Raw genomic sequence first — 25060 nt, 5'->3', positions numbered from 1 at the left:
GGGAACGGAGGAGTGTTGGTTAGGAAGTAGTGAGCTATTTATGGTGATGGAAAATTCGGCAATGATTAAGACTGGTGGTGGCAAACCATGATGGATGTAAACATTATCACTTAATAACGCACCTGAAAAATGTTGAACTGGCAAATATTGCATGACATGTCTTTTTACAACATTTTTTTAAAGAAGGCAAGAGAAAAAGAATACTAAAAAATTCTGAAATGTGAATTTTAAAAGTTTAAAGAGGCACTAAATAGGCTCAAAAAACTATAGCATTTCATTCTTCTGTTATTGCATTCTTCTGTAAGGTGAGAGGAAAAATAAACTACTGAAATAAAAAAATTTTTTTTTAAAGTTTAAAGATACTTAAGTCATAGAAAATTATTCCAAGTTAGACCACGATTGCAAGCAGTTCAGTGACACTTTCACTTTTATGACAACATTTTTTGTTGGGATATTACATGAAATGCCAAATCATAGTACAACTGTAGGAGGTATGGCTGATGAAGGTGTTTCCTGATGGGTGACCAATTAGTCCCCTGTGCCTCTGGGTCTTTGCAGACAAAAGCATTGCAAAATGACTGTTATTTGTGACCTTGCTGCTAAAAACACTGAGAGATAACTCAGTTATTTATGATGTCTTTAAAGTTCTTTAGAATCTTGCATATCCGTGTGATTGTCTTAGAAAATAGTGCTTTTATTATTCAAATGTGACTAGTTAAGTAACATTTGCATAGATAAGAGTTTAAGAATGTTTTTAAAGTTCCTTGATGTTTGTACTGTAACCAATCCCTTGTAAGAAGAGTATAAAAACCAAGCTTTGAATATACTTGGTACTTCAGTCCATCAGACTGTTGTCCTCCGATCCCATGCTTTGTATATGTCTCTTTTTTCCTGTCATCCGCACGCCTCATTTCAGACGCAGCTTGATGCGGGATAGCTGGTCTAATCGCCCGCATACAACCCAGTGAATTGATACACCGATAGCTACTATGCAGATGAACATGAACTATTCAGAGTAATCTATAACCCAGGGTGGATCACTTTAGAAGAGCACATCACTCTGGCTAAGACTTCATGTTGACTGATGGGTTGTAGGCAATGTGGCCCTGCTAGCCTTTACGCCTTATATGATGTTTTGTCATTCTGGACTCAATGCCTGTGGGTAGAGTCCCATTTGGGAGGGTGTTCTCTACTATGATAATAGACAGGATTAGGGTGGGTTAAGACCTGATTTTGGCAGAGGGTATGAACCAAGCCACACGCCCTTTGTTTCTTTGGAGGCATCTTTACGACTCTACCTTAGTAGAGGGTGCGACTTAAGACACCATCTCTTGCTTTCCTTGCATGGGGTACATATGCGGGCACTACGGAACAGTTCCGACATACGTCACCTGGAAAGCCAGACCTCTATTCCCAACTAAGCTTTGGCAGAAGCAAGAAGACCTGTAGTGAATTCTGAACATGTTTGGCTTCTGGCTCTGAAACCAGCATTTGGCTCGCTTCTGCCTAACCTTCAGATTTGGGACTGAACTGCACCCACCAACCACCGTATGAAACACTTCCTCAAAGTTCTGTGAGTCCCTGTGAAGTGCAGAACCCAGAGATGAGAAGGAATGCATACACTCAAGGGAGGGGTGAGGGGAAAGGAGCGGAGTAGGATCTTGGAAGAGCTGGACATTTGGGACATTTTTCTCCTCCAATTCCATGCGACCAGTCCGGTACTAATGCTTCTAAAAGGAATTATTATCTCAACTGACTTGCTCTGAGTCCCACCTGCAGGCTGAAGGCAGTCGTTCCGGCAGAGGCCAGGCACCCTGAGGTAGCAAGAGCAAGTTTGGAGCCGCATCAGAGCAGGCACGGGGCCGCAGTGTTCAGGAGCGCTCTAAGCGGCTTCTGCGTTATTCTTGAGAGCAGTCCACTGGACCCAGCTGGTTACCGGAACATTTCCCTGGTTTAGCAACTGAAACCTTAATAGGAGGATCCTGACAAATCTGCTTCCGATGTGATTTCACCTTACTGTGAAGAGAGTTGAAAGACGGAGGAGGAATGCCAATATTTAGAGTCAGGAAAGGGGAATGCCACACTTGGAAAAAATAGTCCGTTTTTGAATTAAGAAATTTTTCATAGAAAGGTGGCAGTGTGGAATGAAATGTCTTTATTGTAATCATTGTCAGTTACTCAAAGTCACTTGATCACCCCCAGACACTAAACGGAGAGTGTGTATTACTAAATGATGAGAGGCCACACAAGAGCATCGCTCATATTAATTACATCTCAGAGCGTCACTCCTGAAGAGGTTTAAAGTTTAATGAATTTTTAAGGTCATTAAGATAAAAATAACATCTTCCATAATGCTTGCTGAGGAGGAAATATGATTTCACCTTCCCCTTCAGTGGCTCATCACTTACTAATGTGAGTAAGTTAAATACATATTGCCACAAGGGGTCCACTTCCTACATGCATGGGTTTATTCCGAACAAAACACGTTGAAACACGTCTCTGTGACAGTGAATGGCTGTACACCCACTCAGTTTTACGCTTGTCTTAGACTCCTAGGGGGCTTTTGTAAACACAGGGTACTTTTTGCGGCATGTGAAAAACAATTCTGAGGTCAGGATTAAGCTCAAAAGTTTAAAACAAAACTCAAATGGGAATCCCCACATAGCGCTTAAGCGTTGCAGCAAGTTTACAGGAACGCTGCCCCGATGGTTTTTACAGGGACCAGGCTTTACGTTAAGGAAGGGTGGGAAGATCTCAAAGATGAACTCAAGGCAATGAGGTCAGCTGAGATGGTTATGGTACTGTTTTCTGGGGGGGGGGGGCGGGGGGGACTACAAATGTGCAATCCTGAAAGATTTTCTTGAAGGATGCAAAATCTTCAAGGTGGTCGATTATAAGGAAGCGGGTGAAGGGAGACATTGGTCAGTGTAAGACATGAAAAACATTAACTATTTCTACATTATCAAGGGTTCATGAGGGAGGGAGGGAGGGTGGGGAAGGGAGGGGGAAAATGAGAAGCTGATACCAAGGGCTCAAGTAGAAAGAAAATGTTTTGAAAATGATGATGTCAACAAAGTACACATGTGCTGGACACAATGGATGGATGGATTGTGATAAGCATTGTATGAGCCCCCAATAAAATGATTAAAAAAAAAAAAAAAAAAAAAAAAAGCAACGAAGTTATGTCAAGGATTTGTTGTTGTTGTTCATCACGACAATGCGACTCTTCGGTCTCCCAGGGGGACAAGCAAGGGCACTGGCCCCTCCTGCACCATCCTCACATTGCTGCAGCCACTACGGCGATCCGACTCGTCCACATCTGAGTCCTCTCCTGCTGGCCCGGTCCCTTACCAATGTGATGCTCTGCTTGCAGGGATTGGTCCCTCCCACTATGGTGTCCAGAGTGCATGAGACGCCGCCTCGCCTTCCAGATTCCAAGACGGTTTTCTGGCTGTACTTCCTCCAACACAGATTTGCTTGTTCTTCTGGCAGTCCATAATATCTTCAATATCCTTCCCAAGACCCTAATTCAAATGCAACCTGCTGACAGGCTGTGCTGTGGTCAATTATTTATTGATCCTTCTAGCCACTGTTTTTATCATTCCCACCAAATGAGTGGGTAAGGTTTCATAAACATGGGGGATTTGTGGCCCATCAAAGGAAATCTGGATACCAGGTTTATAATGTAGAGATGTGGCATCCTTGTGAGCTGGCACAATGTAAATAAAGTATGATGGGAGTGTGGGGGGAATCAACAAGGCAGTTGGTTAGTTGCTTTTGCCATCTACTAGGTTTACAATGAGCCAACCAGAGGCAAAAAGGGAGATCTCACTACCATCAAAAACAGTAGCCAGGAGCGGAGTACATCCTTTGAATCCAAGATTTCCCCATGTTGCACCTCCATGATCCAGGAGACAGATCACTGCGACACCAGAGACAGAGAGAGACACGGCAAGAATCAGTGGCAGAGAAACGGCAGGAGCAGAGACGGAGGAAGAAAAGCGCTGGCTTCCTAGCAGAATGTCTTTGGATAGGAGGCTCACTGGTGGCGTGGATTACTTGTAGGCGCCAAAGCTGGGAGCAGGTGGGGGCTAGATCTGCCATCCCATGGAGCTGAAATGGACAGCCTTTGGGCAAAGGCTTATTGGAAAGGATGAGTGTCTCTCGGTGTTTATTGTTGTTGTTGTAGGTGCCATTGAATTGGGCAACGAGTAAAACACTGCACCGTTCTGTGCCATCCTCATAACCGTTCCTACACTAGAGCCCATCGATGCAGCCTTGGTGCCAAACCTCAAATCAAATGCATCACCTCTTCCTCCTTCTTCACTGTCCAAGTTCCACACACATACGGGGCAATGGAGAATAGCCCGGCTTGGGTCAGGTGCACCTTAGTCCTCAAAGTAATACCTTTGCTCTTCAATACTTTAATAAAGATGTCTTGGGCAACAGATTAACCTCACAAAATATGTCTTTTGATCTCTTGACTGCTGCTACCATAAGCACTGATGATGGATCAAAGTAAGATAAAATCCTTTATAATTTTAAATGTTTCTCCATTTATCATGATGTTACTTACTGGTCCAGTTGTGAGAACTTTGGTCTTCCCAGCAGTAAGCTGCAGTCCACACTGAAAGCTGCAACCTTTGCTCTTCACCAGCAAGTGCTTCAAGTCCTACTCACTGTCAGTAAACAGTGTTGTGCTATCTGCACACTTCCAAGTTATTCACCAGACTTCCTCCCATGCTGATGCTGCACCCTTCAGAGTCGGACCTGTACAGAGCTGTCCTGGGGGGAGGGGTTCTGCCATATGTACAAGAGGGTACCCTCTCAAAACTGATTTTTTTTCTCTCAAAATTGTGTATTTATTTTACAAAACAATCTTATCACTTTCAAAGTACTCTCCGTTACACTTAATACACTTGTCAAATCTGCGGCTCCATTCTTGAAAACATTTTTCAAACTCATCTGTTTGGATGGCTGAGAGCACCTCCCTTGTTTTTTTCTTCACCTCTTCTGTGTCGTCAAAGAGCTGCCCTTTCATGTCCCTCTTCATTCACAGAAAACAAAAAGAAGTTGCAAGGAGCGAGGTCAGGTGAGTAAGGTACATGGGGCAAGAAAGACATGCTGTTTTTGCCAAAAACATGCACTGACATGGCTGCATGAGCAGGTGCATTGTCGTGGTAGCAAAACCAGTCCCCCGTCTGCCACAAATCAGGCCATTTTTGTCAAACACCATTATGCAGAACCTCTTTCAGAACCTCTGAATCAAAAGCTTGATTAACAGTCTGACCTGGTAGAATGAATGCCAAATACACTAAGAGTTGACATTTTCGCCTGTTTGGGAAGTTGACAGATGTTTCTCATCAATCGACATCTCACCTTTTTTGAAATGAAAACTCCACGTGACCACTTGAGTTTTCCAATTACAGTGGTCCTTGTAAGCTGTGTTCAACGTCACAAGAGTTTCGTGGCATATTTCCCGAGCAGGAAATAAAATTTCACAGCTGGATGCTATTCTCTTAAATTGGCCATCACAAAAAACGAGGTTTGAGAGAAACTGCCTTTATGAAAACATCCACTGTGACCAGAGAGAACGTTCCTAGGCAACGCCACTGGGTGCACTAACTCCGAGCAAGCTGCTTGGTCATCTAGCAAATACTCTGTTCCGCCCAGTGCAATTCTGGTTAATTTTGGGTACCCCCTTGTAGTCTCAACTAACAACAACAGAACAAAGTAAAGTATTTTACACAATTAAATGCAATACACCATGTTTGAGAAGTGAAGATAGTGGTGGTGATCATTGGAAAATAAAAATCTCAGGCTTTCTGGTGTGTTTGACGTGGTCCCCTGGCAGAAGGCATCCTGCAGGGTGCTAATACTGGGCGACCATATCCATCTGCTCCCTTCATTCAGCTGCCCCAGATGCAAACACCAAGTGGAGTCAGATGCTACTGCACCGTTTATTAAATTGCAGGAGGAAAGGGAGAAATGAGATCAGACCTAAGGTTTAGAAGGAAATAAGGATTAAGTCTCAAAAGTGTTTCCAGGATTCATGTTAGAACTCGATTTCTCTGAATTCCTGAGAACATTCCTAACACCAAACCAATGTACAGGGCAGGAAATGAGAGTGGGTTTTCTTGGCCTTTGAGGTAAATAAGACAAAAAGAGTTGGCATTTTGCTCTACCAAATACCCCCCATGGCCCTCCCCACACACAAACTCCTTTCTTGCCATTTTCTTTCTAGCTACCAGCTGTGCTTAGAACTTTTCAGCTTTGGCTACCGGTTGAAAGCCTAATCTGAAGTACCCGAGAAAATGAAAGGCCTCACTGACTCAGGAGGAAAACCCTACAGCCAACTCCTCCTCCAAACTCCCCTGCCCGTCACCACCCTTGACTCATCCTCCCCTGACTCCCAAGGGCCAATGGCGCTCTCTCTCGCTGGGTTCCACCCATTCCAGTCCTTTTTTGGGGGATGGGGGTAGGGGCTGGATGGCCTCCTGTGGGGCGCTGTATAATGGAGGGAACTGTTGATTGTCAGGGTGGTGAAGATGTCTCTCTGGTGTCTCAGGCTAGGAGGCAGGGATCATGGGTGTTCTGAAATCCGCCAGTGAAAGACGTCCTGCATCCAGTCAGGATCTCAAAAGTGCCACGGGGTAGTTATATAGGTGAAAGCTGCTTATTGTTACTTGAGCCTAGAATCAGATTCGCTCCCATGGAGGCCCAAGTACTGTTTGCACGGGTGCAGTGTACTCAGTTCTCTGGAGAGTGACTGCTGAATAACTGAGGGGAGACAGACGGTCCCTCCTGCTGTCTGAGACTTTGCCCATTCCAGGCACTCCCATGGCCCGGCCACCTGTGACGGCCGAGTAGCATGACTCACGCGCATCAGTCCACACGACAGCTGGTGAGCGCCAGCGTATGATGTGTCTGAGCACTTCATTTTTGTTTTCTGAGACGCCTGAGTCTGGGCTCTTTACCAATGGAGAGATACTTTTTTATATTATTCAACTTCCTTTACATTTCTCCTTCAAAGCACAGTGGAGCCGTGTGCTGCTGTTCTCACACTTACGTGTCTGCTGCATAGATGATGAATAAGCTTCATTTGTAAAGCGGTCTTCTGTGGTCTCTCTCTCTCTGGAAGGGGGAACCCGTGGCCTGCTTGGCTACTAACTGAAAGGTGAGAAGCCAAAACCACGAGAGGCACTTCGGAGAGAGGCCTGGTGACCTGCCCGGAAGCAGCCGTCACTAACCACGCTAGGGCACATGGGTCTACACAGACACACGTGGAGCTCCCGAATGGCACGTGGTTTAGGAGGCATCCAAATAGTCATTTGAAAGAGGCCTGGCTATGCTGGAGTTAAGAATCACTTACGATTTGGCACAAATTCAATGTATTGCTATAGAAATGATGCCAGGCCTGGCCACTAACCCACCACTGCCAAGTGGATGCCGATTCACAGGGGACTCATAGGGCACAGTGATTATAAAATCACTTTGGATGCATTCAGATTTTCTTATAAGGAAGGCCTGTTGGCTCCCTCTTCATAATATTAGGGCCTTTTCCTTCTGGATTTTAGTGCAGTGTCTACCTCCTTCCAGGAAATTCTTACATGACTCACAACACATTAATCACCAAAAAACAAAGCAAACTTACTGCTCTCGAGTTGATGCTGACTCATAGTGAACCTATAGGGCAGGGCAGATCTTCCCTGTGGGTTTCCAAGGCTGTAACTCATTACAGGAGTAGAAAGCCCCGTCTTTTTCCCAGGGAGCTTACGGACCGGACAGCAGCCCTAATTAGAGCCGCTGTGTTACCAGGGCTTGCCGTTAATCACAGGCCCCATAGACCACAATGGTGTTATTTTCCATCACCAGATTACTTAGTGCTCCCTTACACACCCATGACTCCCCCAAGTTTTTCCTTCCAAAACTAAAGCTTGAAACCATCTTTTCAAATTTATTTAGAACACCAGCAAAGTGCTATGTATATGCATTCTTTTTTTTTTTTTTTTAGAAAAACAAATGAACCAAACTGCCATCAAGTCCATTTTGGCTCATAGCAACCCTCTAAGACAGGGCAGAACTGCCCCTTTAGGTACTGTGACTTTATATCTTTATGGCATGGGGCCGGGCCCAAGCAAAGATGTGTTGACATCCTCTCCAGAAGAAGGTAATACAGAGGACAGCACTGAAGATTAGCCTGGGGAGAGAGGCTGGTCTGTCCAGACCACACTGGAGAGAAAGAAGAGGGAGGGAGGGAGGGAGAGAGGGAGGGAGAGAGACAGACACACACACACACACACACACAGAGAGAGAGAGAGAGAGAGAGAGAGAGAGAGAGAGAGAGAGAGGCGAAATAACCTCACCATGGCCCACCAAGCCCTGGGGACGACATGCCTGCTCAGAGCAGCCAATACACCGAAGAAGACCTTAGGGCCTGTCCCACCACGAGACATGACATTCCCTCACTGATCCATGGTGCTAGGGGACAGCACTGGAGACACTGTGAAGAAAGTGTGCCCACTCTGCCCCATATACAGCGTGAGGGGGGGGGCACAAAGGGAGTGTAACAGGGCAGCAAGGGGAGCACAGTAACCAAGACCTCAAGGAATCCTGAAAATAGACTTCTGCTTTGGGGGACAGGGCTTGGCACCTCATCAGACGTGATCGGAAAACATACATAAGGGTCAGCAGACAGACCTGGAAGTATCTACTTCCCCCCCGCCCACCCCTGTTTTTGTTTTTCTTTTGTCCTATATCTAGCGATATAAAATAGGCAAGACAAACAATCCCAAGAAGAAAACAGGCGGTTCTGGGAAGACATGGGAGAGGAAGGGGCGGGGAGGGGGATTGGGGCGTCACCAAACAGAGAGAAGGGAACAACAAGAGATGTAAAATTAATGGTGAGGAAGGTATACAATGCCTGGTAGGGTTTAATGAAGTACACTGTATCCGAGAGGAATTACTGACAGCTGCATGGAGGGTGAGCATGAAGGCGGAGGAAAGAAATAGGAGGCGAGAGCTATTTATAGAGGTGTGGCTGTAGGCATGTATATATGCAAATGTAGTAATTTATAATGAAAGGTATGAGACCAATGTTCATATATTTATGTTAAATATTAAGACAGCAGACGGCCTTTGTACCTCTACTCAAAGCCTCCCTTTAACAAAAGAACACTTTTTTTTCTAATAACCTGGCACTCTTTGATACTTACCTTCCTGACATGACCACTAAAGACAAAATGGATGCATAAGCAAACGTGGTGAAGAGAGCGGATGGTGCCCAGCTATCAAAAGATATAGCATCTGGGGTCTTAAAGGCTTGAAAGTAAACAAGCAGAAATGTAGTTGAGAAGCAACAAAGTCCACACGGAAGAAGCACACCAGCATGTGTGATCATGAGGTGTCGATGGGATCAGGTATCAGGTATCAAAAGATCCAAAACAAAAAACTATTATTGATGTACATCTGCAGACCCAAATAAAGGGTTAAAAGGAAAGGCTGATTCAACCAAGGTGCAGTATGGAACCGACAAAATACCCATCATTCCTCTAGTTTGTGAATGCTTCTTCCCCCCACGCCCACCCTCACACACACACTACCATGACCCAGTTCTACCTTACAAGTCTGGCTAGACTGGAGAACACCCATTGGTACAGATAAGAGCTCTGGACACATGGAATTCAGGACAGATAAACCCCTCAGGAACAGTAGTGGGAGTAGCAATATCATGAGATGGGGGGATGTTTATGGAGGAGGAAGGGGGAGAAAGGGGGAACCCATCACAAGGGTGGATATATAGTTCCCCCCTCCAAAGGGGGACGAATAATGGAAATGTTAGTGAAGGGAGACAACGGACAGTGTAAGATAACACAATAATAATAACAATATATAATTGATCGAAGATTCACAAGGGTGAATCTTTCTCCTGAGGAGTGCTTGGCTGATCTTGTGGTTAGCAGCTTAGTGCCTCAGGAAACTCTGCTCAGTGCAGTCGACTGACACAAAATGCTATAAAAGAGCTGGAGGACATCAAGCTCCACGAGAGAAGGAATTGTTCCATGTCACTCACTCCTTAGAATAGCGCGCAGCTCAATAAATGCGCAGAGGGAATTGATGAAGTGCCTACAAGAGCTAAGATCTATTAGGCACCCATCCCCAACAAGAGCGTGTTATGTTACACACCAGACACTCTGAACTTTCCTTAGCACAATCCTGTTAGGTCATTATCGTGATTACAGAAAGGAACAGACAGTTAAATAACTCCCCCAGGTCCTAAGGCTACCCCATGGCTGAGCTAGCTGTCTGGCCGCAGTACGTACATTTTTAATCATTTGGCCACATAGTTCAGCATGTTGTATATTGCCCTGTAAATTCAATATATGAGTTTTCATGATGGACACGACACAAATGCCAGGGGGCCAAAAGGGGCCACGGCAGCAGGGTTGGGGTAGAGGGTCTATCCAGGAAGAGACCAAGCTCCTGAAGCAAACTGAGGGTGAAGAAGCCCTTGTCAAGGGTCCCCGAGTGGCACAAACAACTAGCTGGAGGTGCCTCTGAAGACAGGCCTGGCGATCTGCTCCTGCAGGGTCAGACCCCTACAAGCCCGTGAGAGGAACACACATGGTTCTACATACATGGTCGTGCGGGGCTGGGACAGACTCAGGTCTGTGCAGCTCCATGTTGTCAGTTCTTCCGAATTTTTACTCCTTTGCCTGCTCTACCTGGAATGCCCGACCCATCTACTTCACAGCCTAGCAAATTCTCCCTGAGCCCTAAACCTCCCCCTATAGGCAGATGGTGATGAAGATGGCCTAGTGGTTACACAATGGATTGATAACCGCCAAGATTGGCAGTTCAAAACCACCAGTCTCTCCAAGAGAGAAAGATAAGACTTTCTACTTCCAGAAAGAGTTATAGTCTCAAAAACTCAGAAAGACAGGTCTACCCTGTCCTATAGGGTCACTATGAGTCACAATCGACTCGATGGCACTGAGACTTCTTGGATTTATGAGGATCGTTAGCCTTTACACAAGCCTCAGTAATTGCACTGTTTGCCTCCCAGCTATAGAGGGGGCAGGGACTGTGTCTTATTTATGAGAACCTCATGCACTGGGACATGTCCCTACGGAACGCAGGGCTGTCGTGTTAGTGGAAGCTGAGCACCAGGGTTTCCTCTGGTTAGCAGTCAGTCCAAAGCTTGTGGCTGTCAGGCGCCATTCAGTGGGTTTTCACCCACAGCGACCCCACGTAGAAAAGAACAAAAGCACAGCTCTGTCCGTGCCATCCTCCCAGTCATGGCAGGTGTCATTTTTTATTAATCAATCATTTTACTGAGGGTTCTCATAACAATCCAGACACCCATCGTATCAAGCACATTTGTACAAATATTGCCATCATCCTTTTCAAAAACTTTTTCTTTCTACTTGAGCCCTTGGTATCAGCTCCTCTTCTCCCGCCTCCCACCCCGCACCCGCACAAACCCTTGATAACTTATAAATTACTGCTGTTTTCATCTTATGCCGTCCACTGTCTCCACTGACGTGTCTGTCTGAGACCATTGTTCAGGTCTCTCCTCGTGCCTCTTCCCCTTTCTCTGCTGCCCCTCTACCTTCACAAGCAGGGTGTCCTTCGGTAGGGACCCCAAGGTCCCTAGATAAATATATACTACATGAATGAGTCTGAGGGCTGCTCAGGAGCAGGCACTTTAATAATCTGGGCCGAACTGAAAGGAATCTGTATTCAGAACAGAGAGAAAAGCAGAAGTGGCGGAGACTTCCGGGAAGATGGCGACGGAGTGACACACACCAGAGGGACTCCGCAGAATCCAGCCCAGGAGAGTTGCTCAGAGGGAAATTCAACGCCACTGGATCGCAGGAGGTGCATCATAAAGAGGGAAAGTGGGACCAGACTTCAACCCAGTGCCGCAAGGTGTGAATGCAATATCCCGGCGTGGAGTAGGGCCCAGCACCAAAAATTAAGTGGATTCCTGCCCCTCCCCCGAAAAGAATTTGTTTTAAAGGATGACATTGATTCTGCAGCTCCGGGAGATGGACATGTCTGATCAGAGCACACGGGAGCAGATGAAGGGGCAGGAGGAGAGTGGAACACAGCCTGGCACACGAGGCCGTGAGGATGATGTTCCTGAGTAGAGCAGCCAGTCCACAGAGAGAACAACATGGCTGGCCCTACTATGAGACATGATGCCCCTCAGTGACTAAGGGCGATACAGGGAACAGCACCGGAGACATAGTGTGGGAATTGCACCTGACCTGATCCCACCACACCGAGGCAAAGCACTGGGGGAATGCAGTGGAACAGCAGGGGAATGGAGTGGCAAGGTTCCCAGGGAATGCTGAAAGTGGACTTTGGGGCCAGGGCGTTGTGCCCCAACAGACTGGACTGGAAAACGCTCCTAAGGGCCAGCAAACAATCCTTGAACGAACTACAAGCCTTTCTTTTGTGAAGTGTTTTGTTTTGTTCTTTGTCAGTGGTTTGTTTATGTTGTTTTATTCTCTGGTTGTATACTGTTGCTTTGTTTTCCTCTGTCTTGTTTTCGTGCATGTTAGTGTCTCCACAGGTCTGTCGGAATAGGACAGGCTAGATGAACTATCTGGAGGAAAAACAATAGGACAGACAGTTCCGGGGGGACAGACAGATCTGGGTGGGGGAGGGGGAGGAGGGTAAGGAAGTGGTGTTAATAAACACAGGGACAAGGGAACAACATGGGACCCAAAATGGTAGTGAGGGGGGAGTGACATGCCTGATGGGGAACGATCAAGGGTAAGGTTGCGTAGAGAAGAGGTATAGCTTTAGCCCAGGTGGGGACGGAGCATGGTGGTGGGGCAGGAGGAAAGTCAAGGGAGAGGGAGGAAGGAGCTGGGAGTCAAGGGACATTTTTGGAGGTCTAGACAAAGACGTGTACATGCAAACATATATATGAGGATGGGGAAATAGATCTAATTATCTACATTTATAGGTTTAATATTAAGGTGGCGGAAGGACCTTGGGCCTCTACTCAAGCACTACCTCAATGTATGAATACTTTCGTTTATTAAATTGGTACTCTATGATGCTCACTCTCCCGACACAACTGCTGAAGTCAAAGTGGGTGAACAAGTAAATGTGGTGAAGAAAGCTGATGGTGCCCGGCTATCAAAAGAGATAGTGACTGGGGTCTTAAAGGCTTGAAGATAAACAAGCGGCCATCTAGCTCAGAAGCAACAAAGCCCACATGGAAGAACACACCAGCCTGAGTGAGCGAGTGATCCCAAAGGGATCAGTTACCAGGCATCAAAGAACAAAAATTCATCATATCATTGGCTGCACACCTCCATGATAGGATCGCTGAAGACAAATGGGTGCATAAGCAAATGTGGCGAAGAAAGCAGATGGTGCCCGGCTATCAAAAGAGATAGTGTCTGGGGTCTTAAAGGCTTGAAGATAAACAAGCGGCCATCTAGCTCAGAAGCAGAAAAGCCCACATGGAAGAAGCACACCAGCTAGTGCGATCACGAGGTGTCAAAGGGACCAGGTATAAGGCATCATGCAAAAAAAAAAAAAAGAATGTGTGTGTATGTGTATATATATATGTATGTATATATTTATATATATACCACATTGAATGAAGGGGGAAGTGCAGAGTGGAGACCCAAGGCCCAAGAGTTGGCCACTGGAGATCCCCTCATAGAGGGGCTTAGGAGAGGAGATGGGTCAGTCAGGGTGCAATGTAGTACCGACGAAGAGCACAGCTTTCCCCCAGATCCTGGATGCTTCCTCCCCCCAACTACCATGATCCGAATTCTACCTTGCAGGGCTGGATAGGGCAGAGGTTGTACACTGGTACATATGAGGGCTGGAGGCACAGGGAATCCAGGGTGGACGATACCTTCAGGACCAAGGGTGTGAGGGGCGATGCTGGGAGAGCGTAGGGTGAGTGGGTTGGAAAGGGGGAACTGATTACAGGGATCCACTTGTGATCTCCTCCCTGGGAGAGGGACGACAGAGAAGGGGGGGGGGAGGGAGACTCCAGATAGAGCAAGATATGACAAAATAATGATGTATAAATTACAAAGGGCACATGAGGGAGGGGGGAGCGGGGAGGGAGGGGGGAAAAAAAAAGAGGACCTGATGGAAAGGGCTTAAGTGGAGAGCAAATGCCTTGAGAATGATTGGGGCAGGGAATGTGCGGATGTGCTTTATACAATTGATGTATGTATATGTATGGATTGTGATAAGAGTTGTATGAGTCCCTAATAAAATGTAAAAAAAGAAAAGGGAAAAGAAAGAAAGAAAAGAAAATGATTAGGGCAAAGAATGTACAGATGTGCTTTATACAATTGATGTATGTATATGTATGGACTGTGATAAGAGTTGTATGAGCCCCTAATAAAACGTTTAAAAAAAAAAGCAGAAGTGGCAGTTTCTCACAGTTTCTCTTGTTTTAAAGGACCTAGTTTCATAGTGACTCTCGCTGCTGTCCACATACCTGGTGGCCCTGCTCTAGGACATGCACCTTGACCTGAATGTCTGGAGACACACCGTACAAGGTGGATTTGGGCCCCCAGGGAGATCCAGACCTGGTGACTTGGCTCAGCTTGGCTGGGCTGATGTCCCACCCTGTGGGGCGTGATGCTTACAGGGCATCATGGACATCAGTGGAGCGCGCACCAGGGCGAGGCCTGGGGGTGGGGTTGCTGCTTCTGACAGCTTTTGCTTGAGTTGAGCTGAAGCTATTCTGGCACTGTCATCTGGCATTAAATTGGGTCTGCTTTACTGAATGTCTCCAAAGTGCCAAATATAGAAAGTTGCTTTGTGGTTGGGGAAGCAGCTAAGCATTTACTCAGGCTCACGAGCTGGCAAAGTTCATTTCCATATTGCTGAGTGCAGGGATGGAAAATGTTTCCCTCCAGCACAGCTGTTTGCACAGGGCACCTGCCCTGTGCCCCTCACGCGATGCAGTCCGAGGCGCCGCGGGCCCAGTAGCTGTATCATCATTAGAAGATGGCTTAAGCCACAGACACGGAGGGTGGCATCAGGACGCTCTGAGGCTGACTGTCTTCGGCATGACAGGGGAGTGGGTTGCTGGGCTGAGTGACTTAATCGGTTTACCAGGTTTTTAAGATCCCAAGGAAATACCCAGCATTCAATTAGGTGGAACAGAACTTAAGGTGTCTTTAATGATTTTAGAGGTATCTGTGGTCCTCAAAGACCACAGGATCATTTACATCAGTGGTTGTCAACCTTCCTCATGCCACAACCCTTTAATACAGTTCCTCATGCTGTGGTGACCCCCCAACCATAGCATTTTCATGGCTACTTTATAACTGTCATTTATGAATTGTAATGTAAATATCTGATATGCAGGATGTATTTTCATTGTTACAAATTGAATATAATTAAAGCATAGTGATTAATCACAAAAATAACATGCAATTATATATTGCGAAATATTTATTTCTAATGACAAATACATGAAATTTTGTCTTAGCATGGGTAACTGTCTTCACGCCAGTACTCGCCTGTGGGCGTACCTGCATGTGGGCGGACCTGCCTGGAGACGATAGAGGAGCAGTATCTAGGTTCCTAAGACCATGGGAAACATGTGTTTTCCAAAGGTCTTCGGTGACCCCTGTGAAAGGGTTGTTCAACCCCAAAGGGGTCGCGACCCACGGGTTGAGAACCGCTGGTCTACATCCTCTTCTGTGACTGCATCATGGCCACATGGAAACATGTGCCAATAGATTTCTGATGAATAAAATGGCAGTTCTAACTGCGTGGATGTCAGACCAAATCTGTACTGAGATGCCAGGCACTGAGGGCTGGAGCTGCTGCTGCTTGCTAACTGCTTCCCTCTCCGTCATGAGAAGTTCTCAGTTGGGCCAACCTGCAGGCCTGACAGCAAGAGCAATTGAAAGAAGGGAAGCTAACCATGCGGGACCACCTTGACCACAGGGACTGGAGAGGGCCGACAGGAAGCTGGGGGGACAGTGGATTGATGCTAAGGGGAGGGAGAGGAACACTCTGGAAACAGCACGAGAACGGCTGCCCACCTTGAAGAACAGGTCCCACACGTATGAACTATCCATGCGGAAATGCAAAGGGTGTGTGGTTCGCGGTCTATACTTCCAACAACAATGTTAAAAAGAAGAGTAGATGGTAGAGGGCTGCCTGTGATGGCTGTTTCACGGCCTCAGATTGTCCTGTGCTTCCCCTCCACTTGGGGTCTCGTCAAATTGCAGGTTCTAACTCAGCTGGTCCAGGGCTAGTCTGGGAGTGCAGCGGGCACTGTGGGTTAGGGCTGAGATTGCTAAGCACAAGAACCATTGAAACCCAGCAGCTGCTCCGAGGGAGAACAATGAGGCTGGCTGCTCTGAATAGATTTCGTTTCAGAAACCCGATCTATACAGGGTCTCGATGAGCTGCAACCGAACAGATGGCGGCAGGTTTGGTTATTTTAGGGTGAAGACTGAGAATCTACACAGGTGGGCTGGCTCCTGCTGGGCCACAGGCCCCCTTGAGTAGCCATGTTCTCAGATACTAGGCTGTTCTGAAGAACTGAGATTGATTTGACTTGGCAGGCTGAGGCAAACCAGGACTAATAGTAGGCGCTAAAAGGCACTGGATTCAAGCTCTGCAGATTATCAAATAATTAGTGCTATGAAAAATGGCAGGGCCGTTCCCCCATCTGTAATGAAGCATTCTTCACAATCGACACGAGGTGAAAACAACCCAAATGTCCAGAAACGGTCAATAGATAAAACAATGTGCTGTAGCTATACAGTGAATTATTACTCAAGCATAAAAAGGAATGATATTCTGATACAGACTATAGCATGGATAACCTTAAAAACACACTCGGACAAAATAGGAAAACACTATGACATAAATATCGTATAAATGAGATATGAAGAAATTAATAATTTATAATCTATCAAGGGGTCACGAGGGAGTGGAGGGGTGAAGAGGAGCTGATACCAAAGGCTCAATATAAAATAACTGTCTATAAAAGAATCATGGCAACATATGCACAAATACGGCCGATACAAGTGATGGAGGGATTGTAATAAGAGTTGGAAGAACGCTCAGTAAAAGGAAAAAAGGAATTACCATGGCTTGAGTCAGGCTCTAGCCATTTATAAGAAATGTCTAGACTAGGCAAATCATAGAGACAGCAAGTAGACTAGCGGTTACCATGGGCAGAGATTAGAGGGCGCGGGAGGGAATGCTTCATGGACAGTTTGTCTGGAGTGATTAAACATTTTGGAAGTAGAAAGTGGTGAGGTCAGCACAACATTCTGAGTAGCTAATGCCATTGAATGGCCCATTTAAAAGTCGCAAAAATGTCTAAATTTATACCCTTAGTTCTCGACTTATGTACCCAGTGTTCAAGTTATGATGAACCACATTTAAGACAATCCTTTTTTTTTATATGGGATACCTCTTAACATTAGTGGTATTTACTACTTACAGTGTTGCTGCACCTAATTTGCTGTCTATCATTCTCAATCAGGATGCTGTTCAATCGATATGCTAATCAAATAATTAGAGAAGCTGGATTATATGAAGAATGCGGCATCGGGACCGGAGGAGGGCTTATTAACAACCTGAGATATGCAGATGACACAACTGAATTGCTGAAAATGCGGAGGACTTGAGGCACGTGCTGATGAGAATCAGCCTTCAGCATGGATTACAACTCAAAGTCAAGAAGACCCTAATCCTCCAACTGGACCAGTAGGTAGGTGCCATCATGATGAATGGAGAAGAGATCAAAGTGCTCAAGTTCTGTCTGGCTTGGACCTGCAATCCAGGCTCACGGATACAAGTCAATCGATCAAATGACAAAAGCGTCAGGTACATCTGTTGCACACGACCTCTGTAACGTGTGGGAAACCAAGGCTGCTACTCTGAACACTTGGTGAGCCTGACTCTCAGCCACGGCATTTTCTTTTTGTCATTTTATTGGGGGTTCTTACAACTCTTATTACAATCTATACATCACTTGTATCAGGCGTATTTGTACGTATGTTGCCATGATTCTTTTCTGGACAATGACTTTCTATTGAGCCTTTGGTATCAGTTCCTCTCCCCAACCACCTCGTGACCCCTTGATATATTATAAATTATTATTATTTTCATATCTCACACTGGCAACTGTCTCCCTTCCCCCATGGTTTCTGTTGTTCTCCCCCAGGAGTGGGGTGTGTGGTTGCTTCGATCATTACAATCTGTTCCCCTTTCTTCCCCTTCTCCTTACCCGTTTGGTATCACTATTCCCATTCCTGCTCCTGTTGTGAGCTCTTATCTCTTATCTAAACCTGTGTACATGCTCCGATGTAGTCTGAAGGGAGAAACAGCACTGGAGTCATGATATGGGGGGTGAGGAAGCCTCGAGGAACCAGAGGAATATTGTGTGCATGGTATTTTCAATCGCCTAATGAGCATGTGAAAATTGGACACTGAAGAAGAAAGACCATAGACAAATCGATGCATTTGCATTTCCAGAGACGCCTCTTGCAAGTACCATGGATGGCCTGAAGAACAGACAGATCTCTCTTGGAAGAAGGACGCACAGAATGCTCCTTAGAAGCAAGAATGGCAAGACATCATCTCACGTGCATTGGACATGGTAACAGGAGAGACCAGTCCCTGGAGAAGGACATCACACTAGGTAAAGTCGAGGGGAAGGGGAACAGATGAAGACCCTTCGCAGGGTAAACTGACACAATGGCTGCAACAATAGGCTCAAAGGCTGTTGAGGATGGAGCAGAACACAGCAGTGCTTTGTTCTGTTGTACACGGGTCACTATGAGTTGGAAGCAACTTGATGGCCCCTGACGACAACAACAAGCATCATTCGCAGATGTTCGAGTTCATGATTTCCTGTTCACAGCACTGCTGTGATGAGAGTTCCCCAAACTTGCCTGTAAAACGTGAACCACTGATCGCTTTGCTAAAAATCAAGAGGCAAATGCCGGAAGCAGGGCGATGCTACCACGAACTATCTGAAGAGGGAAGTGGCAGGCACGGTGGACAGCTGGCAGGAATTTCCTAACCAGAAGTGCCAGCTTGTTCCCAGGGCTGACCTATTCTCCAGAACTTTCCACAAGTGGACAAATAAAGTTGTTTCTGCCGCTTACAAAATGTCAGTGTCACCTAACTTTTCTTCTTCATCTGAATAAGTTCTTGTGATTTCTATACATTTTTATTTGTGTATTAAAGTCTATCTCTGAATTTATATGTAATATTTCTGACCCCTCACAGAAAAATAAAGATTGGATTAATAAAGATACTGATCATAGAAGACAATCATGATGAAAATAATAGTAATAATAATAATCATCAGGTATTAAACTTATGTCAGAACCAACTTGCAACAGATCCCTGCCGTTATGTCCGAGAGCACCTGCAGACACTTTGCCATCACAAGCTGAGTGAACACCGGTGACATGGACTCCCGGTGGGGTGCTCAGATGGAAATGCCGCAGAGGGAAGGCCAAGGCTGGGAGGGGCACAGCAGTGACTTGTAAGACATCTTCCACAAAAACTTAGGTCATGTGAAACAATGCATGAGCGCCAGTGCAGTAACCTCAGACATGGTCCCTGACCTTGGGATCTAGTTGAGAAGATTAATGAAGCAAAAGAAGAGTGTCCAAGGAGGGGCCGACCAAGATTCTAAAACCTAAGTGAAGACTTATAGGTCCTCCAATACCCACAGAATGCAGACTCCCAAATGTTTAGCTGGGACTTGGTAGTCACAGACCCAAAGCGCTGGCACCCCAATTATATGGTCATAGGAATACATTTGCCCAGATTGGGGTGAACCGGTGTGAAGGCACAGGAGGTGAGGGGAAGAAAGAGCAAGGGTGTCATTGCCAGCACGTGGTACTGATAATTGGCGGCGGGGGGGGGGGGGGTGAAGACAGGACGAGACACTGTATCACTCACTAGCTGTCACCAGCTATGGCGGTGGATTCACCTGATGTCATTCTCATCTTGGGCTCCCAAGTAAGAGGAACATGACTGTCAACTCTTTGACAAGATGGCTTTATAATTAAGGATCCTACTAGTAATAAAAAATACCCTTACTGTACACAAAATGATGATTTCCACCCTGTTGGCTCATTCACTCCGCATTTGTGTCAGCAATTATTAGTCTTTGGGATGTTTTAGGCTCCTCATTTGCAATTAGTAGATTATTGATTCTTGTTAACAATCTCCCTAATTGCGCTCGAACCCCTTAAATTTTGCACAGTTTCTTTTATGCTTTTTACTCTCTGTGTTAATAATGGTCTGCTAACGATTTCTTTGGGCTTCTTAAGGGATATAAAAGCAAAAACCTACACCTACTCCTAGCCAGTTGATTCAGGACCCTATAGGACAGCAATGAACTGCCCTGCAGGGTTTCTGGGGGCTGTGAGCTGCATGGGAGCAGGCAGCCTCTTCTTGCTCCCACTGAAGAGCTAGGGGCACGATTAAACATGAAGGGCCTGGACCCAGGGCTGCGACTCTGCTCTGGCCGTTGCAGCCCCCTAGGGCACGGGTACGACTTTTATTGTCGCTACTATGGTAGTGATTATAGTAATACAAGTAGCAACTTCTATTTATTGAATACCTTCTCTGTGACTGGACATTTAAAGCCTGATCTTATCATTTTCCAGCTGAGGGAATCACAGCTCCGGAGCAGAGGGATGTGGCGGAACCCGTTTGGGAACTGAGTCTGGAGGCCACACGTGGGCCCTCAAACCACAAGGTTTCCCGGGAGACATGGAGCCCTCGGCAGGGTGTACGTGGGGCCACCTACTCCCCACCACCCCAGCCCCCTCCGCCTCAGCACTCCTCTCCTAGCAGGAGACAGACAGCAGGATCCTGCACTAGTACACACGAGTGCTCACCCGTGACGGAGGACCAAAGAACCTGACAGTCTCTCTGGGCCGTTCAAAACCTCTCGCCACTCGTCAGGGAAAAACAAAACCGAGGCTGTCTGCTTCTCTAAAGATTTAGTCTCGGAAGTCTCTAGAGGGTCCCTGGGAGTCGGGACAGGCTCGGAGGCAGTGATGTGGGTGGGTATATTTCCACGGGTCTTGTCCTCCCAAGGACAATAAGCGATTTGTTTTAAACTTTAGAGTTTGAGCGGGAATGTGGATGGAAGTCATCAAGCCAGCTCTCTCATTTTCGAGATGAGAAAACGGAGACTAGGGGATTTGGCCCAAAGAGTAAGTGATTTGCTGAAGAGCCCTGGTGATATAATGGGATACGCATTGGGCTGCTAGCCTCAAGGTTGGCAGTTCAAACCCACTGGAGCAGCTCCTCGGGAAGAAGGATGGGGCTGTCTCTGCTCTAGCAAAGACTTGCTGTCTCCGAAACCCCGAGGAGCAGACCTTCTTGGACCTGCAGTGCCTCTGTAAGAGTCGGGCAGCACACGACATCAAACAGCTCACTCACCACGCCAGTCCCGGCGCGTCCACCCTACAGGACATGGTAGAACCGCCCCCCGGGGGTTTCCTGGGCCCCAGTGTTCACGGGCCGATGACCAGGCCTTTCTCCCATGGAGCCGCTGGGTGAGTTGGAACGAGCAACCTTTCGGTTAATGGCTCAGGCTTACCCGTTGTCCCACCAGGGTTCCAGAGTGATATGTTTGGGGCCTGAGAAAGTGAGGGAGCATCTGCTGGGACTCCAACCCAGTCCCCTTTCCTTGACCTTTCTCACTCCTGCTGGGGGCAAGCCATGTGCTGAGAAGGAGAACCCCCCAATCCAGACTCTTCAGCGAATGGGCTGGGCCACAGGTGGGGTGATGGGGCGACTCTGCTTTTCATTTTCACCTTTCAGTCCTGTTTTAATAGGCTACTTCCATTTCCTTTTAACTAAGAACTGGCAGACTGCAAACGCCTGCCCTCTGGTCTCTGTGGAGTCACACATGACCCTTCTGCACCGTGGAAGGCTGGCGTTGCTGGTGGAGCTCTCTCACACTGCACCCAGCTCTGCTTTTTCGGAGCGGATTTCAATCGGTAAGCAAAGTCGAGGTTTATTCCAGCGAATTAATACAGAGAAAGATTGGGAATCATAAAAGTAGCAGACATTTAAACAGTAAACTCTTCCTTATCCTCAGTGGTTTGCTGTCCCAAGTCCTCCGTCGTTCATCGTCGTCCCCACCCCCCACCTCGCCTCCCACTGCCATCCAGCCATCACTGGTCCGCACAAGGAGGACCTAGCGGCAGGCTGTGACCCTGGAGAACTCTCTGAGTCTAAGAAGGAATGATTTCAATGTGAAGTATGCTACTTTCCTCTCATTGTATATACGATCACTATGAGTTGCAACCAATTCAATGGCACCCAATAACGTCAACAGATGTTATATTCTAGTTCTCAAGTGAATTTCTACGTAAACGGGTAGTCCCTTCTCAAAGGTCTGAGGCTCAACACTACTCAACAGGGAGCCAAAGATGTAAAGCGCTGGCCTTCAGGAAGGAGATAAAACTCACTACCACCACTCACCAGACTCTGCCTCCTGGTGACCCTACAGAACAGAGTAGAACTGCCCCCGTGGGTTTCCAAGTCTGTCCATCTGTATAGGCCACCAGGGCTCCTTAGGAAGCACATACACATTAAAAAATAAAGAAACACAAGGTTGAAAGTTGTCCATGCCGGTGGGGGATGCATCACCTGGTATAAGAGTTCTCAGGCAGGTACACTCACCCAGAGCTAGAACTGCCGAAGAGAAAAGCCTTGGGCTGGATCTCACGCGCAAGTGGCAGAAAACAAACGGCAGCATGTATTAGCTTGCTGAGGATGCTGTAACAAGAACATTTGCTCTGTAACTTATTCTCTCACTATTCTGGAGGCTTGAAGGCTAAAATCTTGCAAGACTATCCTTCCTCCAGGGGCTCAAGCGTGTAACCAGGGTCTGTGTCTTCCAGCTTCTGATGGCTGAGAACGTCCCTGACTGACGGCCATATCACCCTAAACTCCACCTCTAGCGTCACGCTGCTTTCTCCTCTGTGTCCATCTTCTCTTGTGTGCGGCTCTTTCAAAGGATACTGCTCTTTACCCCAGGACCCGCTTACTCCTGTAAAGGGTCGCTATGAGTCCACATCAACTTGGTGGCAGTGAATGAGATCATCCATCATGCTCCTCAGGGCTCTGGTCCCTTAAGTCAACTGCATTTGCAAAGACCCCAAATAAGGTCACATTCACATGGGTTCCAAGGGGTAGGAGGACACCGTGTTTTGGGGGTCATCATTCAACGCACTATATAGGTAAGAGAAACCACAAGAAGCCGGAAGATGGCAGTGAGCAGATGGCTTTGTTGTGACTTGGGCTCCGGTGTCTACTGGTGCACAGGGAGACACCTTTGCACTAGATGGTAGACCAGCACACAGAGGACGTTCAGGACACCAGGTCTTTCTAAGGAAGTCTACTGTTCTGTCTTTGTCTTAGGTCTGTCTTATGCTGTCATGCTTGTGGTTGTCAGATTTTAATATTAAATTGTTGAAGCAGGCTTCCCCCTTCCCAGGGCAGAATATTAGGGTCAGTCCAGTTCTCATTTGCATCCGTAGCTACGATACAAAACTCAGTAACTGCACAGCTGAGAAGCTGCGGTCCAACAAATGTCGAGGTTAGAGTCCAGCCTTCCTGTGCCTGCACTACGGACACTGCCAAGCAGGAATAAACAGATTGAATTCCCGATGGTACCCAACATTGTTTGTACCAAAGGGCTGTGTTTCCAAAGCCCATCAACACTTACTTGCCATGCGTGCTATTCTGGGGCTGCAGGACAGTCTGAAAGTTTAGTAACAGAAGGAGGTATTTTAAGAATTCCACTTCAGAACCAAAAGTTCCACAGTGTGGACCCACCAGCCCTCTGCAGAGACCCACAAGTCAGCCTGCTTCTGCCTACTGGGAACAGGACTTCTCAGTGACAAACAGGTCTGGCAGTCTGTGGTACAGGTTACTTTTGCTTGCTATAAACAGGGTCTCTAGAACCAGCAGGGGCACACGGCTCTTCTTAAAACTGAAGGTGTTTACGGCTGAGATGAAATGGGATTTTATTTAGGCATGAGGTGTGCCGATATGTACAGAAGCAAAGAGCAACACAGTGACTCCTGGCAGCAAACCCAACAAAACCAGACACAAAAGGAAAAATATATGATTCTACTTAGACGGAATATCAGAATAGGAAAATTCATAGACACAGGTAGATAAGTGGTTACTAGGCGCTGAAGGAGGAAGAAATGGGAAGAAATTAGTTAATTCTGAGTTTCTCTTTGGGTGAATAAAAAGTCTTATAAATAAGTCGTGGTGACAGTTGTACAACATAGTAAATGTAATTAATAGCATTGAATTGCATACTTAAAACTTAAAATAGAAATGTTTATGTTATATACACTTATCACAATAAAAGAATGTTAAAAGACAAAACAATCAAACCCAGAGTCATCTGGGGAAAGGTATCTCGTGGCATGGTTCGGGCCAAATTCCGGAGCACCCCGCCTGCTAAGGCTATTGGACCCAGAATCCATGTGATGCTGTGCCCCTCAAGGATTTAAACTTATAGAAATGTAAACAAATAAAATTGTGCCTTTGTTAAAAAAGAATGCCATTCCTTCTGTTTTTCAGAGTGGGATGTCTGATGGGCTGTCATTGGCAGACAGGAGGGCAAAGGAAGCCCTTATAACGCAAATATATCACTTCAGCTGAAATTTCCCTGTCTTCCACTGAGACTTACTCAGAAGTAGCAGTACACTGAAAATGGATCTCGGTTCATCCTGCCTACCTCTGGCGTACAATGCCACAACCACACGTGTGGCCAAAGGTAAGCAGGGAGGAGAAGAGGCCCGGGTCATGAGACGCTGGAAAGTGAAGGCCAAGTCTAGCTGTTATTTTGTTCTCTGGGGTCCACCAGGAAAAAGCAGAACAAGACGGAAGCCAGCTCCTGGCAAACAGAGCCCGGGGAGCTGAGGCTGCTGCCATTCGGCTCATAATACCGGTGCAGAAGGAAAGCAGAACAGGAGGTAACTGTTTGGAAAGCCTCCGGCATCTTGGTCCACCAGTCCTCTTG

General features: G+C 46.6%; 1 protein-coding gene across 4 annotated transcripts in view; it reads right to left on the bottom strand.

The window, feature by feature from the left end:
- The window catches only part of OSBPL3 (oxysterol binding protein like 3), a 235460-nt gene that overhangs the window by 89352 nt on the left and 121048 nt on the right, over window positions 1-25060 (bottom strand). The gene's annotated exons all lie outside the window — the stretch shown is intronic.

Source organism: Tenrec ecaudatus, chromosome 9 (assembly GCF_050624435.1).
Source record: "Tenrec ecaudatus isolate mTenEca1 chromosome 9, mTenEca1.hap1, whole genome shotgun sequence".
NCBI lineage: Eukaryota > Metazoa > Chordata > Mammalia > Afrosoricida > Tenrecidae > Tenrec > Tenrec ecaudatus.
The sequence above is the reverse complement of the archived record's forward strand: the minus strand, read 5'-3'. Positions and strand labels throughout refer to the sequence as shown.